General features: G+C 42.7%; 1 protein-coding gene across 1 annotated transcript in view; it reads left to right on the top strand.

Moving 5' to 3' along the window:
• Positions 1-1,258: 1,258 nt before the first annotated feature.
• The window catches only part of CDC42SE2 (CDC42 small effector 2), a 121,435-nt gene continuing 105,502 nt past the window's right edge, over positions 1,259-17,191 (top strand). Inside the window, exon 1 of the mRNA XM_015408615.1 lies at positions 1,259-1,632. The gene's annotated coding sequence lies outside the window, so the exon portion shown is untranslated. The remainder of the gene's footprint in view (positions 1,633-17,191) is intronic.

Raw genomic sequence — 17,191 nt, 5'->3', positions numbered from 1 at the left:
CTTTTACAATACACTTAATACTGTTGAACGTTTGGCCTTAGACATTCCCGTCATTTAATAATAAAAAAATTGCAACATATTATTGGTAGCTAAAAAAGTAATGTGGAGAAGACTCTTGAGAATCCCTCGGACTGCAAGAAGATTAAATCAGTCAATCCTAAAAGAAATCATAATTATTTCAAATTTATTTCATTAATGTAACGATTAAGTTTTGTATAAGGTAGTATTGAAGACTGCCTTGTAGTACAGGTTTTCAACTCTGTTGTTTTTGAAGTTTTGTTCATATTCTGTTATTGATGTTTTGTCACTGATAAAAATTTAAAAAAATTGAAGGGTGCAGAGTGGTGAACAGAAGAACTCAGAGGTAAACGAAGGGGATGTGGTCTGAAAAAAAAGATAAAGGAAGTGAGATGGCACTCTTGGAGAGCTGAAGGACTGGACAAGCTGTGACATAAGAGACCGGAGTGCAAGGAAGACTGGTCAAGAGACAGACCTGCTGAAGGAAGTGATCCAGTCTAGATTTTCATAGCTAGGGTTGCCAGCTCTGGACTGGGAAATTCCTGGAGATTTTGTGCGCAGAGTCAGGGGAGGATGGAGTTTGGAGAAGGGTTGTGACCTCAGTAAGGTATAATGCAATAGGGGCCACCCTCCAAAGTAGCCATTTTCTCCAGGGGAACTGGCCTCTGTCGTCTGGAGATAAATTGTAATTCTGGGACATCTGCAGCCCCCACCTGGAGGTTGGTAACCAGTCCTCATAGGATAATTCTGCCCACTTCACCTTCAGTAAATGACTAAAACAAAGTGGAGAGGAAGGTGTGTATTGGAACCAATAAGCCAACGCTTTGCCGCAGGAAAGCAATTTGGCATATGATATCTACCTAATCAGCATACGGTGGCAGTCATGCTTCCGCCGACAAGCTTAGGAAGCTTTATGGGGGAATGAAGGTTTCTCTGAATCCTTGTCTAAAACTACAAGTCCCAGAATCCTGTGGGGGAAGCGATGCCCAATTAAACCTGTTTAATGTTCGTCGTGCAGACATGCCATAGTCTGTTGCTTGTTCCCATCCTTTGGTGCCATTGCCATTTGACAGCATCCCCGCCCCAGTGCAGTTGATTGGAGCCCTCCTAGTCCCTGCTTGCTGCTCATTCTCCCTCTCGGCTCCCACGTTGCTCATGCGCGGCCCTCTTTTAGTCCCCCGAAGCGCTCTGGCGATCCCAGCCCTTCTGTAGTTCTCTAGGGGCATTCTCTCTGTGTCAGGGCCTTGCTTAGGTTCCGCCCCTGCCCTCCTACCGGGGAGCTCAGGCAGGGACGGCAGTCACCCGGAGCCGCCGCCGCCGCCGCTTCCATCTGCCACCACCCGGGTAGCTCTTTCTGCGCGGAAGGCGCCTGTTACGGAGCCGGAGCGGAAGGCAGAGCTAACTAGTAGCTGCAGAGCTCAGTGCAAGGAAGGGAGGGAGCGCGGCGGCAGCCCCCAAGCCAGAGTAGGCTCGGAGCAGCCTCTGGCTCGCCATCCCCAGAGCTGCGAGGAGGGGACTTGCTTACCGTGCAGCCGAAACGCAAACCGACGAGAGGGGACAGCAACAAGCAAAGAGGAAGCCAAACAAAGGAGAGGGACGCGGCCTTAGGGGGAGGTGAGTGGCTGGCAGGCAGAGGCTCTGCGCTGCTCTCGGCTTCTCCATTTCGCACTTCATTGCTTAGGGGCGGTGTATGTACGGGGGCGAGCCCTCTTCCCAGAGAATCCCCCCCCCCGGCCTGCCTGACCCCAGGGCTGCCGATAGCACGGCGCGCTCTGCCTCCTTCCAGCTGGAGGCGACTCAAAAAGGTGTGGGGGGGGGGGCTGGAGGAGAAGGGGGATATTGTCGTCACGAGAAAATAAATCAGCAATAAATAAATCTGGGGGGAAGGGGCACAGCGTTGTGGCGCCCGCGGCCCCTCCATGCTGGGGATCTGTTCTCGCACCCATTCTCCGGTACATGGCAGTGCCCTTCCTTCCTTGTGAAAGGAGCGGTGCGAAGTGGGAAATAACCTGGCTACAACCTAAAGTCGCAAAAAGCATTGCAACCGCAAGAGGAAAAGCCGGAGAAAATAGGAAGCGTTGAGTAGTGGTGCTTTAACTGGTCAGTAATGATGTCGGGAGCTGGAGCGTGTGGTTTATGAATAGTGGCTGTACCTCTGCCATCTTCTCCAGAAAGCAAGACTCAGTCAGCGCATATGCCGAGGTATTGCACAAACCCCTGTTCGTAATTTTTGAACATTAGCTATTTTTCATACCCTTCCTCAAAATGGCTAAGCAGCTTATTAAGTGCTTTTGGGCTTTTTCTTTTAGAGGACTAAAGAAAACAGGGCAAGTGAATCATGATCACTGCATTTTATTTTATCTCTCCATCTCTCTTTTGCAATAGCTCAAGATGCCAGATTTGCTCCATTCTGGCTAGAGGACAAGTTTCCTCAGGAGGATATAGATGCTCTCATAAGAATTGCTGTTTAGAAACTGGAAATAATAATCTTTTAGCAGTGAGCTTCTTCCTCTTGTTGGAAGTAGAAAGCAACAACAATTGTAAATAATTTTTTAAAATGTTGCCTCTAGATGGATATGATGGTTGAGTGCAAATTAGATGAAGGCAGGTAGTTCCTTGGTTGTTCTGAGCCAGTATTTCCTGGGCTCAAGGACGAATGGAGGCTTCTATATTTTTCCCCCCCCTTGGAAGAGAGGGTGTGGTAAGGACTCTGTAATGCAGCACTGGCAACAGTACATATAGGCAGGGTGTTTTTCCCTGTACATGTCTGTAAGATATTTCAGTCCCTCTTCTCTCCCCCAGGCTCCACCCCAAACCTATGCAAGATATAGGGAAACCTTTACCTTTATTGAAGCTTGCAGTTGTCAAAACACTATGCTCGTAGTAGAAATGTATTAAAATGGGTAAACTGCCTAGCATTGTGTCATTGTCACTGTAAGAATCATGAGTTAGGCTGTATCTGATTCTTGTATTTTGTATATGAAGTTCTTTAGATATGTTTAGAACTACAGTGCATTTTTCCAGTTGACATTAAACCATCAACCTTCTGCCACACTTTAAAATCTGGCTTTAGGCTAATTTTGTATGGAAAATTCTACCCAAACTGTTGATTTCTTTAGACTGAAAAATGTATGTCTGGCTCCATAGTTTTTTTTTTTTAATGTGAATATGATTTTGGGAACAAATTGTTCTTTACTAGTTGATTAAAGAGATCTATCCATTTTTAGATCCTGCATCACAGAAAAATCTTGAAGAAATGCTTGAGACTGTTAATCTGCTTAAAATTAACAAGCAATTACATTGATAGTGTTGAGCTAGACACGTTTAAGTAGTAAAGTTTTATTTTTTAAAGAAACATCTTTACATAGTAAACTTGGGTAACTATGAGTGTTTTGATTTATTTGTTTTAAAATTTGTTCCCAAACTGACGATGCAGATATGAATTCATACTAATTTATGGGGGTATATGTATTTTTGAACAAAGCTTAACTAAGAGATTGATTTATTTAGAAAATTTTGTACTGAAAACATTCTCAAGGTAGCACAGAAAACATAAAACACCTTATAAATTGTTAACAATTAAAAACCTGACATTAAAAACCCAATGTTAAACTTCTATGTATAGTATAAAAACTGCATGAAACACTGAGCAGCTTAAAATGAGTATCATAAAACAGTGCTTTTTCTAGAAGCAGATTATAAAAATGTTAAATCATTACATATATTGGTGCTTTTTCATCCAGTGCAACCATCAGAATGGTGCTTTCTGCATCCATTTCCCAATGCTCTTAATGTGGTATGGAGGGAATACGGATGTGACCATACCCATGTTATAAAATGCAGACAAAGACTTGCAATTGGCTGTTGACCTATGGTAATTCATAAGATTACAACAATATGATGCTGGAGTTACACTGTAGCAGGGTATGTTAAGATGTTTCCAGTGAGCCTTCCCAGAGAAGCTAAAACATGACAATTTTGAGCATGTATGGTTCTCTTCTTGCACCTGGCTTTGTGTTGGCTGCTTTTTCAGCTTCCCTTGATAGCAAGTCATTTCCTGACATGCACTCAGAGGTCATTTTGGGGGGGATCGTGGGGGATCACAGTTCCCCTGGGTGATGTATGGGGGGGAGGGCCTTCGCGGGGCTTCCTTGCACTCCCGCTGGCCTTGCAGGTCCACCGCCGGGCCCCTCATGGGGCTCGGCAGTGGAGCTGCAAGGCCGGCGGCGGTGGCCGGGACCGTTGGGGGCGGGGTGTGTGGCCTTATGACACACTTCCGGTGATGTCAGGGGGTGTGGCCTTATGACACATTTACGGTGATGTCAGGGGGTGTGGCATATGCTAATGAGTTATGCTAATGAGTTCCCCTAGCTCTTTTTCTACGAAACGACCCCTGCATGCACTCATCCCGCCTCTGTATCCTATGCAATGTATAAAACTGCTATGCTGTGTTTATTGCTGGCATGGAAGGTTTTGCATTGATGCAACGTCCTAGAGTATCACATGAGCCTGACCCCACAAATCACAACTCTGCACTTGTTCCTGCTTCATCTTAAATGTTTATTTGACAGCATGCTCCTTCAGTAGCTTGTGTGGCAGAATGAAAGACTACAGAGTACTGTTAAGTATAGGTGGTGCTAATGTGAAGGATGAAATGATGTATTTTTGTGTTGCATCCTTCTTGTGTCTCTCTCTAGAACTCTGCTTCTATAATTGTTCATTTTTCTTATTGCTCAGTCCACTTTATGCTCATCATTAAATCCCTACGCTGGCTTCTTGTGCACTCCCAAATCCAGCACAAACTCTTAATTCTTACCTTCGGAATTTATTTGTTAGGACATGATGTCACTTCCAGGGGGAAAACCCCACCCAGAAGTGACATTGTACCTTTGTAGGAATCACTGAAAATTCTCCCATTTCACCATATTTCTGGTGATTCCTAGAGTGTACTGGCATCACATCTGGCATTTTCCCAGCAATGACATCACACTGTTATCAACAGTGGGTTTAAAAATTTTTTCCTGTTTCCTGTTGACCCTTTGAGTGCTGGCAGTTGTTGAGGGCAGAAGATTTCCCTCCCCCAGTGAGCATATGGCAGTCCTACCTCAAAACCCTCTTTGGTCTTGGTTCCTTTTATTTATCTGCCGTGTATCCCAATATGCCCTTGTCCAGATATTTCCTCCTCCAGCTGTACCATTCTCAAATGTCATGCTCCCTTTTTCCTGTGCTCTCCCTTAAGGAATGCCTTTGGTTACAACCACAACTGAAATTATGCCCAAGTAAAAAAACTTGAACTGTATGAATATTTGTTCCATTTTCTTTTACCGCCATCTTCGCTTCCTCTCTTTATTGCTTCTGTGTGTCAAACTAACTTTCTCAGGGTAGAAAGCTGCTTTTTTTGTTCTTATTCTGTACATATTGATGGTGGTAATGAGAATGTTATATAGTCTTTTAAATTTGATTGTTGGACCTTTTGCCAGTTTGATTTCTTTTTGCATAATTGAGGCATATAGGCTTCTGATCAAGAATTTGTAACTTCCCAATTGTCATTTCTATACTTTCCCCCCTGTTTCATTTAGATTTTTATTGTCATTTCGTTCTTTTCTCAAGCAGGCTGAAGTGAGATAAGGTCTCAAGTCCATGAGATGCTTACACAGCTGGGTATCAAAGTCTTTCTAGGCAGAATAGCAGAAATAATATTCACTTATTTTTATTTATTTATTAATCACATTTATACCATGCCCTCCCTGCAATGCAGGCTCAGGGTGGCTCACAATCAGTGCGTTAATACAATTAAAACAACATAATATCGTATAAAACAATACATTATTAAAACAGTTTCATAAGGTGCTGAAGACAGTTATTCAAGATGGCTTATTTCAGTGCATCATCTAGAAGTCACTCTGCTCGAGATTTTCCTCTGGCACGGGCTAGGTGTTAATAACCAAGGGACAGACTAGGTATTAAAGACCAAGGCACAAGCTAGGTGTTGGAAAACCAGGAACTTAAAACTTAAGAGTGTAAACAACTATTTCCAGGACTATGTCTTTACTGCCCCACCTCCCCAAAACCTATAGCTTGTGTCCTTGGTTGAGCAGGTATATGTACTGACTTTTATTGACAAAGTTTCTGTCCTGAAAACCAAAAAGTTTCTTAAAGATTACTTTGTAATTAGTCAGCCCTGCATTATGGCACAAGCCACTGGTGTTCTGGCAGACAAGCCCAGCATTGGTTTTGTGTGTCCCTAGGACATTAGTCGAAATAATAGTGCAAACTGTTCTGATTATTCAGAGTAACTACTTCAGTGCTATTCTTTTTTTAAAAAAGAGAGAAATTAGGACAAATAGACAATAGTTTTTTTCTCTGGATAAGCAACCAAAGCAAACTACTTACTGTGGGAATGAAATTACTCTTTAAACAGTGGTAAGTGTGAATACATGCTGACAGGGGTCATTTCGTAGAAAAAGAGGTGCAGGAGCTCATTAGCATAACTTATTAGCATAACTTATTTGCATATGCCACACCCCATGATATCACTGGAAGTGTGTAAGAAGGCAACACCCACCACTCAGGCTCCACTGGATTGTTTTGGATTGCTAGCTATTGGGGGGGGGGATGTGCAGATCTGTCCTCACAGAGGAGAGAGAGCTTGTACCTGAAGGCAGGCCAGGGGGCGTGCTCTGCAACTTACCTGGCTGCTTCTTGCTCCTCCTTGCCCAACTGAGGGCTACTGGGAGCAGGGGGCGGGGCTTGTTGCATGTGCTTGCCCCCTGGGCTCTTTACTGCCGGCGCTCCGCTCCTATGCGCTCCTGCAGGAAATGACCCCTGCATGCTAAAATCCTAGTACAGTCTAATGAATAGCTTTGTGAGCTATAGAGGTTTTAGTTACAGCAAAAGTAGACAATTTCCTGTGCCAAAAAAGGCAGTCTCATGCCAAGAAAATCCAAATAAATTAGATAATTCATGGAGTTTTGCATATATCTGCATAGTTCACACAATCTGTAGTATTGTATAGTTATTGTTAAATTCAGAATATGTTGGTGTGGGAAGGAAGAAGCCAGGTCGTCTAACTGCTAAAAACTTGGATTTTAAAAAATTTGCCTCTGAATCTTCTGCAGTTACTGTCTATATCTTCAACTTTTGATTCACTGTCATGGGACCCCGGGATAAGAATTAGTTATGTGTTGTAGATCCAATCGACTTCAGCTGTGAAAAGTAAGCACAATATCAAACAAGAAAGAACACCGGGATTCTCAGTTAAGATATCCAGCTGTGCCAAATGTGCAAGCAAGTTTTGGTCTGGTTCTAAGGCTTGTAAGAAATGTCGTACCAGCATCCCACAGTAAAAGCAAACAGTGTGCTTTATGGCATTTGAACAATTCTAACCCCCACATTGTATGCCAGAGCTCTGAATTAGTGAGCTTTACTAGAACTATCATTGTGTGAGCAAAGGCTGTGTCTTGTCATGACAGAAAGACAGCAGAAGCTTTTTCCAGCATCTTGTCATGGTATTTTTTGTATCTGACAAGCAAAAAAAAGTTGATTGACTTCAGTGGACAGGATAAGTAATACAGTCCTTTATAGTAACCAATTTCATGATTTAAAAACAGTTTTGTGTGGAAGTGTTGCAATGAATACAACCATGTAGCATTGTAAAGAATAATAACTCTTTTAGGCCCTGGGAGCATGTAATGGAAAATTGCTTGTGGTGATAAATCAATTAACCTCTGCCTTGTAAATGAACAATGAATTGTGTTAGTAGCTAATAGTTATCACTTCTGTTGATAGCATTTGTGTTCATTTTAAAATGGGATTATCTTCCCACCCTTCATTCCTTGCTATTTTTGTCTGTTCTTGCTGTTAGGCACCAAAGCAAAGAATGGCATAATTTAATCATTTGAAAACTGGATCAATAGTGTGGTATCTTCACAACTCTATTAAACTTATTTCTGTTGAAATTTTAAATGACATTTGCATTGATATTTTAAGCAGTTACTGTCTCCCTTCTAAAGAATTGATTAATGCTTCAAGTGTGGAAAACAGTCCTGAAGTGGGTGTACTACATACAGGTCTTAAACAAAATTATTTCTTATCACCTTGAGAAATGTGATCTGGAAGTATCCATGGCTGTTTAAAGTTTCTCCCTCTTAAGAACATAAGAGAAGCTATGTTGGATCAGGCCACTGGCCTATCCAGTCTGACACTCTGTGTCACAGAGTGACCAAAAACCAGGTGCCATCAGGAGGTCCACCCGCAGGGCCAGAACTCCAAAAGCACTGTGGGAGCACTGTTGCTCCCCAATTACCACGAATACAGAGCATCACTGCCTCAGACATAATGTTCCATCTATACCTTGGGGCTAATAGCCATTGATGGACCTCTGCTCCAAACCTTTATCCAATCCCCTTTTGAAGCTATGCTTGTAGCAGCCACCACTTCCTTTGGCAGTGAATTCCACGTGTTAATTACTCTTTGGGTGACGAAGTGCTTCCTTTCATATGTTCTAAGCTTACCGCTCATTAATTTCATTGAGTGCCCATGAATTCTTGTATTGTAAGGGAGAAAAGTACTTTCTCTACCTCCTCTATCCCATGCACAATTTTGTAAACCTCTATCATGTCACCCCTCAAACATTGTTTCTCCAAGCTAAGAAGCCCTAATGTCTTTAACCTTTCTTTGAAGGGAAAGTGTTACATCACCTTAATCGTTTTAGTTGCCCTTATCTGTGCTTTTCCCAGTGATATCCTTTTTGAGGTATGGTGACCAGAACTGTACACAGTATTCCAAATGAGGCTGCACCATAGATTTATACAGGGGCATTATGACACTGACTGATTTGTTTTCAGTCCCCTTCCTAATAATCCCCAGCATAGCATCTGCCTTTTTAAATTGCAGTTGCATACTGAGTTGACATCTTCAGCGAGTTATCTACCACGACTTCTTTGCTCTGCGTTTATTTGGGGATTATTCTTGAACCATCTGTGGAGGAAGCCAAGCAGAATTATTCACACTGGTTCTGTTTAAACCTTACAGCATCAGCAGATTTCCACAACTTCTATAGTTGTGCTCTTGAGACAGTTAACAAAACACAGTGTAATGTGGTAACCAGCATACTAGCCAGTACTGTTTGTGGTTGCCAGTGGCCTTTCCCTTTTTTGTTCTTACAAGTCCTTTGCATTTGCTTTTGCATGACAGTTTTGCAGAAAGCAGGAACTGTTCAAGCATCTTGTACTGGTTTCACCTTCTGCAAAAGCTCAGTGCAGAGAGCTTTTGCTATCCCTTCCCCTCCTGAATTCTCAGCTATTCAGAGAATTGCAACTAAGAAGCCAGTGGTAGTTAAAGTGTTTGCCAAGACATGGTTTTAAATCTCCACTCTCTCATGAAACCCAATTGATATCCTGGGTCATTCATGCTACCTTAATGGGTGTGTGTGTGTGTGAGAATAAAGTTCAGGAGGGGAAAACTCCTTGGAAGAAGGTCAGGATAAAATTGTAATGGATAACTGAAATAATGGAAAACTCTGGGGAAGGTATAGTCATTGGAGGGGAACAGTGCTTGCTACTGGTAACTCGGCAGATGGGTGGATAAACTTGGTAGAGGACTGCTAGTAGATGTTTTAAGATGGATGGGACATGGTGTACTTATTATAAATCTGAATGTTTCTTTGACTATTTTCTATATAGTACTCTGTTGTCGACAATTTCTTTCTAGCATCGGGGCTGCTGAGAGCAGCTGTGGGCCCTCAGACTCACAGGAAAATCCAGGAGATGAATCATTAGAAGAGCACAATATCCAACAAATGGAAAACTTCTTATAGGCCCTCCTCATGAGTCACGCTCCCTATACCCAGCTCAAACATCATAACACAAATCACAGGGCATACTGTTAACTTAAAAGTACCTTTGCATGTGGAAAAATGAATGTGAAATTCCGCCTTTTTCACAGAAGTCCAGAATATCATTCAGACATGAGTACTGTGTCTTCCTTATAACTATCCAATGAATATTTATAATTTTTATTTATAAAATAATTTTATTATATTATAAAATATTTATAAATTTGTTGCAGAAAGTACTTTAAAAAGCAGTTTTTAAAAGGAGAAATGGGGAGAGGAGCTCTGGTTAAAAGCAGTCTTGTTCTGCCTGTGCCCTATGAAAGTCAGGTAATCAAAATGAACAGATGAGTGCCAGTTTTTTGGAGGCAGTGAAATAAAACAATGTAAAAGGGTATAATCTTGCTTGCTGTTCTTGGGCTGTGGGACCACTGGCACTTTTGAGTTTTTGAACTATCAAAGTACCTGTTCTTTCTCCTGCCTATCTTCCTTTCAGAGTTATTATTGGGGAAACCCCACCATCCCTGAAATATTCTGCTGCATTAAATAACTCTGAGAAGTTTTAAAGCATTCGAACTACCTGCCATCCACAAGTCGTAGCTTAGTCCAATTTCCTGGAACACGGGGTGGGTTCCACATTGGGGATAGTGATATGAAGAGCCACAGGTGGCTTCTGAACCACTGAGTATCACTGTAGTATATAGTACTGTAGCTACCTTTCCCTCCCTCTTACTAAATTAACACAGTACTTCTGCCACATCTTGGAAGGTCTGCCAGGCATTTGGCCTGGCACCTTCTGGTTTTTTTAAATTCATCACAGCTGAGATCTGCTGCATACAATCTAGGTATCTGAGCCTGAAGCAACCATCTTGGCATTGCCCATGCAAATTCATCTAGAACATTAAAAGATGTTCTGAGGTTGAGGGGTGCAGGCGTGAAAGGGAAAAAGAAGGGAGAGGAAATGGTGTGCAGTTATTACTTTAAAACTCCTTTCATTTGGGGGATATGAGAGGGAAAGGGGAGATAGCACACTTGGCACTTCTGCTCAGCTGAGAAAGGGAACTCTGGAGTAGTCAACAAGCTCATCCATTCTGCCTTCCTCAGCCAGTTGCCGAAGATGGCATATCATAAGCTGCCTACATATGCTGAGTCCCCATCAAGTTAAAGACTTATTTTCTAGAAGCAGCAGAAACATGGGGCCACTGCCAACATGTGGAATGACAGCAAGATTGCTGATAGAGTTATGGCAATCCCAGAGCCATTTTCTTCCTCTTAATTGTAATACTGCAGCACAGGTCACCCCCAATGCTCCCTCTAAGCTGTGGAGTCTTGCAAGCAAAAATTCTACTTTGTGAGCTACTGGCATTAAAGTTGTGAGTGAGCGATTTGGCTCCTGCATAAATTAGTTTGCTCTGAGCTAAGACAAAAATGTGTGAGCTGGAGGCTAAAAAACTGTGAGCTAGCTCACACTAACTCAGCTTAGAGGAAACACTGGTCACCCCCCCCCCACAATTCCTGAAATCTAAATTCCCAGCCAGCAAGCTTCCAGAAGACAGCTTAATACCTGGATGGTGGATCTGTATTGTGTGCTAGTTAGTCCATTCAGATACACAGGAGTTAGACTGTTAACTTTAGTGGAGGATACTTTATGGAATCTGAAGCTGAGGAGCTGATTCGGTTGTTAGCCTTGCCCATCCTTCTGGTCTCCCAGGATAAACCAGACCCCCCTGAATTTTGTGTTCATGAAGCCATGTATCTAGCTTTTGTAAGAAGTTATAATTTAGGTTGTCACATGCTCTTGGACTCTAAGCTATGCTTGTACTGCTGTTAGATGATTTAATCACCTTTCAGTTTGCCCCAGAAGAGTAGAAATTACCCATGGTGGAGAGATTTGGGATTTAAAGGGATGGAATTTGGAAATTCAGTACTGTGTTTTCTGTGTATATAGTTCTTTGTTTTCATTTGGGGCAGAAGAGTTTTAGCCCACATAATACTGCTTTTGACTTGGAAGTGTTAGTGTTCCACTTCTGTGGAGGGGGCAGTTTATGTGGAGTAACTCCAGTCACTATGTGGCTTGAATCAGGATGTTCTTGAGTCTAAAAGATGTCATTCCAGTAGTGTCTCATTTTCTTTCTGGAGGGAAAGTTAATCTGAAGTCCAGTGGCACCTTAAAGACCAGCAAAATATATTCTTGCATAAGTCTTTGTGAATAAGAGCTCACTTCATTAAATGCAGGTACTCTATAAAGTGTCAGTGAACATGGCTACCTGTCTGGAACTATTTTCTGGAAGAAATGCCCCAAGAAAGGGATTCTTTATGACTTATGGAAAATGATTACTGGGTACGGAGCAGAGAAGGTAATGGAATAACCCCCCCCCCCAAATCCTTTCTTTCTAGTCTGAGTAGAGACAAGCCCATTGTTTCTAAAGCAGCCCTCCCAACAAGGATCCAATCTAATAGAAGAGCATGTCCCTTTTCAGGGATCAGATTATTTTATCAGTACCTGTGTGAATCTCCTTCTTTTCTGTACCTCAATAGAAATAGTGTGTGTGTGTGTGTGGAGGGGGGGGGGGGAATTAAAGGGAAGACGCAGTATTGGTTCAGAAAACCCTATTCTATTTCATATCCAGAAACATCTTCATATCCAGAAACACCCCAACAAGCTCAAAGAGAATGGTCAATGGTGATGTCATCATTCTCAGTCTTCTCACTTGTATACCACCTAGGGTTGCTGTCCTCTGGGTGGGGCCTGGTGTTCTCCCAGAATTATAACCGATCTCCATACTACAAAAATCAGATTCCCTGGAAGAAATGGGAGCTGTGAAGCATGGACTCTGTTGGAATCACATCCCCACTGAGCCCCCTCCTTATCTCAAACTCTGCCTTCCCTGAGTAACACCTTCAAATCTCCAGGAAATTTTCAACCTGGAGTTGACAACCCTAGAACCTGCTCAAATATGTTTATGGCTGTAAATAGAAAGACTTGGTTTGTGCAATACCTGCTATAAATTTAGTGGAGGAGTTAGCCAAATTGCCTTATTTCTTAATAAAGAGTGGGGGATTAAAGTATTAAATGGCAATGGCTTAATAAAGGGACCAATAGCCTATGTATACTGGAGTCCAATTAACCAGATCCCCAGAAATAAACAGGGAGACTACATCTTAAATGAAATGGTTTCTTTACTGAATAATTTCACACACACATATAATAAAACAATCATACACTCAAACAATACAAAGCTAGGAATTTAGATAGAAAGGTACAGAGACTGTGGTATTAGCAGGAAAATATCAATGAAGTATGATACTTTATCAGTCTGATGCAGCAACTTGATTCTGCAGCGGAAAATGGGAAAAATACTAGGTAAAGGTTCGTGTGTTGGCCAGCAGCACATGTGGAGACTCTAGACAGTGCTAGAACTAGAGTCAGCAAGGTAGGGTGGGGTCAGATAGGTAGAAGGTAAAAGAGAACAATGGGCAGATGCTCTTATATACCCTAGAAGTGGCTTGGGGCATGTGCCAAGCCACATGGTCCCCAGGAAGGTGCTAAAAGCTGCTATTTCCTTAACGAGGTCAAAATAATAGAATTAAGTGTTGGGCAATTGATTTAATGTTTACTAACAATGACATTTCAGAGTAAGGGGCTTAAGACAAAGGAGAAGAAAAGACAGTCATTCAAGGTGCTTGGCCAGTAGTTAAGAGTCAATGACCTGATGATCTACAGCTGTGTTATCTTGATGGGCAGTGGGTGTGCTTTGCAGCTCAGTTAATCTCATCATGGTTAAGTTCTATTGTTTTACTTGAGGATGAGTTTCGGGTGATGCTGCTAGAAGGGGGGGATGCCTGCGTGATGGAGAAGAGGCTTGTCCATGGCATTTGTACAGAAATGTCCAGGCTGCCTCTGCAAAACATCGATTTTCTGAAAGTCTGGCTGCTGGCTCCATGTGGCTGCAATGTCAGGGAGGCTGGCATGCCATCTACCTGGGTTTGCAGTATCTTTGGAGATGCAGGGATAGATGGCTGTCACGAAAGGGGGTCTTTAGGATCTAAGTATTTGCATTTTCTGTAGAATTGTTAATCCCTAAGTTTTGTATGGATTGTTTCCAAGCTACAATGTACCTTACTAATGACCACCTGCAGTTAGTTACTGGTTAGCTTGATAGTGGCCAGTTGTGAGCTGTCAAAGTAATTGCTTGACAGCAGATGATCTTGACAGTTCAAGATCTAGCTCAATTGACTAACCCCTGTGATTGGTCAGTCAATCAAGAACTGACAGCTGAGGTAGGATAAAGTCCGGAGTCAGGAACTACCAAAGAATTTGAAAATGCAAGGATATTCATGCAGAGGATGTCAGAGAACAACAGGGAAGAACTTTCTACATGAAGAGCTTGTGAACCTGGAGGATCAAGATCTTCAGTACTTCTGCTATTGTGTCAGCACTGCTGGGAAGACTACTGCACAGGATCAATGTTAGTGGCTACAGAGTCAGGGTTTTTATGTTTGTCTTTGTTTCAGTGTACACACCCTTTCCCTTACTTGTATATTTGTAAATGTTTTGTAAATAAATCTCTGATTTGTTTTTTAAGTAACTGGCGTGAGTTACTGGCCCAGAACCCAGGTCTATTATTGAAATCAGTGCTTAAAATTACGCTACCAAAAAAGACTGATTTTTTAATTGGCACACTACCCAAATTTCCTTACACCCAAGGCTGACCTGGTCAAATAAATACTGGGGGCATACCCCAATGTTGTGACAATGGCATTGGGTGTTCCATGGGTCCACATCTGGTCTAACATGCTGCTTCAGTGCACGGCTTCCCTTGGCTGGGCACAAGTCTTCTGTCAAGTAAGTTGGCTCCACCTCAGTCCATTTTGCCTGGTGCACTCATTGTACAGTCCAGCTTAGAGTCATACTTCATGTTCATACTTTATAAGATGCTTGCAGGGCAACAGGGGAAAGAAATCAATATACATTTTTCAGTATTAACCCATTTTACCATGATGTCATCAAAAATACCTACAACCTTTGAAATGTGTAACCAATCTGCTCATACAAAAATATACCTAGGCATTTTTAAATTTTATTTTATTTTCATTGCATTTATACCTTGCCCTTCCCGCGAACGGGCATTCTTTCCATAACTCAAATTGGATTGAATGTGAATACGTAATTAATTTATTGAGGAATTTATCAAATAAACAGTTAAGTTTTCAGTGGTACTGCAAGAGACACATGCAGAGATCTCCACAGTGTGCAGTTATTATTCTCTTTATATAAGGCTTCTGTTTGCACATTCTGTTCTGAAACGTTTATTCAACCATATTTTCTGCCATGTGCAATACATAACTTTTTTCTAGTAAGAACTAAATAAAAATATCTTTAAGTATGTACATCCTTGCACAATTTGTTTAACACTTGTCATGGAGGATGGATCCTCTGAGAGGAACTTATTTGCATCTGAGTTTGTATCTGTGCCCCAGGACTTATTAAAGACTATATGTGAGGTTGGGAGGATGCATGAGTCTGATGCTTACTCCAGATCACTGCAACATTATAACCAACATTATAACATTTCCACCATTTATGACTTTGTTCAGTATGATGATAGGTACAGTTCCAGCCATCTGCTTATTTCTTATATCCATCTGCTTATTTCTTATATCTTATATTTCCTGGTGGTGATTTGTACACAGTATTGCAGCTGCAAAGCTTGCAACCATGCTCACATGAGTTGCTTCCCAGAAGTGATAACTGTAACTACAAATGTCTGTTCCAGCATGCTGGTTCTTCCAAGGAGGTGCATCACTGGCCCGTGTTGACAGACTTTCAAATGAGTGAGTTTGTGCCAAAGTGCAGATAAGGCTGAGAAGTTTAAAATCTAAATGAACAAATTTGATTGCAATTACTAGGAATACAGATTATGGATTTAAGGCAGCACCTTGCCAGAAGCACAGCTGACCCAGCTGAGCTCTGAGAAGGAGCAGGAGATAGAGCTGCTAGAGGGGTGAGTGTTTTTTATTTACTTTCAGCTGAGGTAATTTAGCTGAGAGGGTACTGTGTTTGGGAGTGTGTGGGTGAGTTCTGAGTTGTTGTAGAGTCGTGGCTGCTTGAGATAGGGTGTGAAAGGGTCATTGTTTGACTGTAATTGAGTGCCTGGGTGAATTTGTTGGCCACACCCTCTACTGAGGGAAGCTTCTGTTTAAGGCAGCACCTTGCCAGAGGCACAAGCTGAAGGGTGAGAGCCAAGATCCGAAGGGTTCTTGGCTTGTGGCTCTTAGCCTAGGAGCTTTTAGACTAGGGGCTCTGTAAGAAGCCCAGGAAGAGCCAGAAAGCCAGGGCCCGAGTCTCCTTGGGTTCCCAGTAAGGTAAGTACATTTCTACAAGGAGAACCACATAAATACAAAGGGTCTTAAAAGGGGGATTATATATAATTATTATTTTAAAAGCAATTATGAACCCAGAATGCCAGCAGGGGGTTGGGGGCTATCCTGTGTTTTGCACAGAGTGTCACATGTATGACTATCTGACCACTGGACAGAAGTCTTGGGCGTGTGCCCGGTGCAAGGAGCTCCTGGTTCTCAGGGAACAAGTTTGCTCCCTTGAGGCCAAGGTGGCAGACCTGGAGAAGCAGAGAAAGTCAGGCGCATGGAGAAGACTCTTGGGGACTTGTTAGATATGTCCCACTCTTAATGTAGCAGCCCCACCGCTGTCAGGGAGCATGAGAGTAACAGGGAAACAGGGCACCGTGCTGAGGATAAGGGGAATGTGCCCTCAGAAGGGACCTCCTCTTCAGCTGGTGAACGGGTATCGTTTTGCACCAAGGAGCCATCCCTTGGCATGGAGGGAAAGGGGCGCTTGGTAGTTGGTGATTCAATCCTTAGGCAGGTAGACAGCTGGGTAGCGAACCCGCGTACTGACCGTATGGTGACTTGCCTGCCTGGTGTGAAGGTAGCAGACATTACGTGTGTTCTAGATAGGCAGATAGATAGTGCTGGGGAGGAACCAGTGGTCGTGGTACATGTTGGCACCAACAATGTGGGGAAATACAGTCGTGAGGTCTTGGAGGAAAAATTTAGGCTGCTAAGCAGGAAACTCAAGGCCAGGACCTCCAAGGTAGCCTTTTCGGAAGTGCTACCTGTTCCACCTGCAGGGCAGGAGAGACAGGCACAGATCAGGAGTCTCGATGCGTGGATGAGACGATGGTGTAGGGGGGGAAGGGTTTAAGTTTGTTAGGCACTGGGATGCTTTTTGGAACAAGAGGGAGCAGTCTCCACTTGTCCTGAGAAGGAACCAGGCTGCTGGTGCTTAAAATCAAAAAGGTGGCAGAGCAGTTTGTAAAC

Source organism: Gekko japonicus, unplaced genomic scaffold (assembly GCF_001447785.1).
Source record: "Gekko japonicus isolate JY-2015 unplaced genomic scaffold, Gekko_japonicus_V1.1 scaffold1753, whole genome shotgun sequence".
In the NCBI taxonomy this organism is placed as follows: Eukaryota; Metazoa; Chordata; class Lepidosauria; order Squamata; family Gekkonidae; genus Gekko; species Gekko japonicus.
This window is presented reverse-complemented; position numbering and strand designations above follow the sequence as displayed.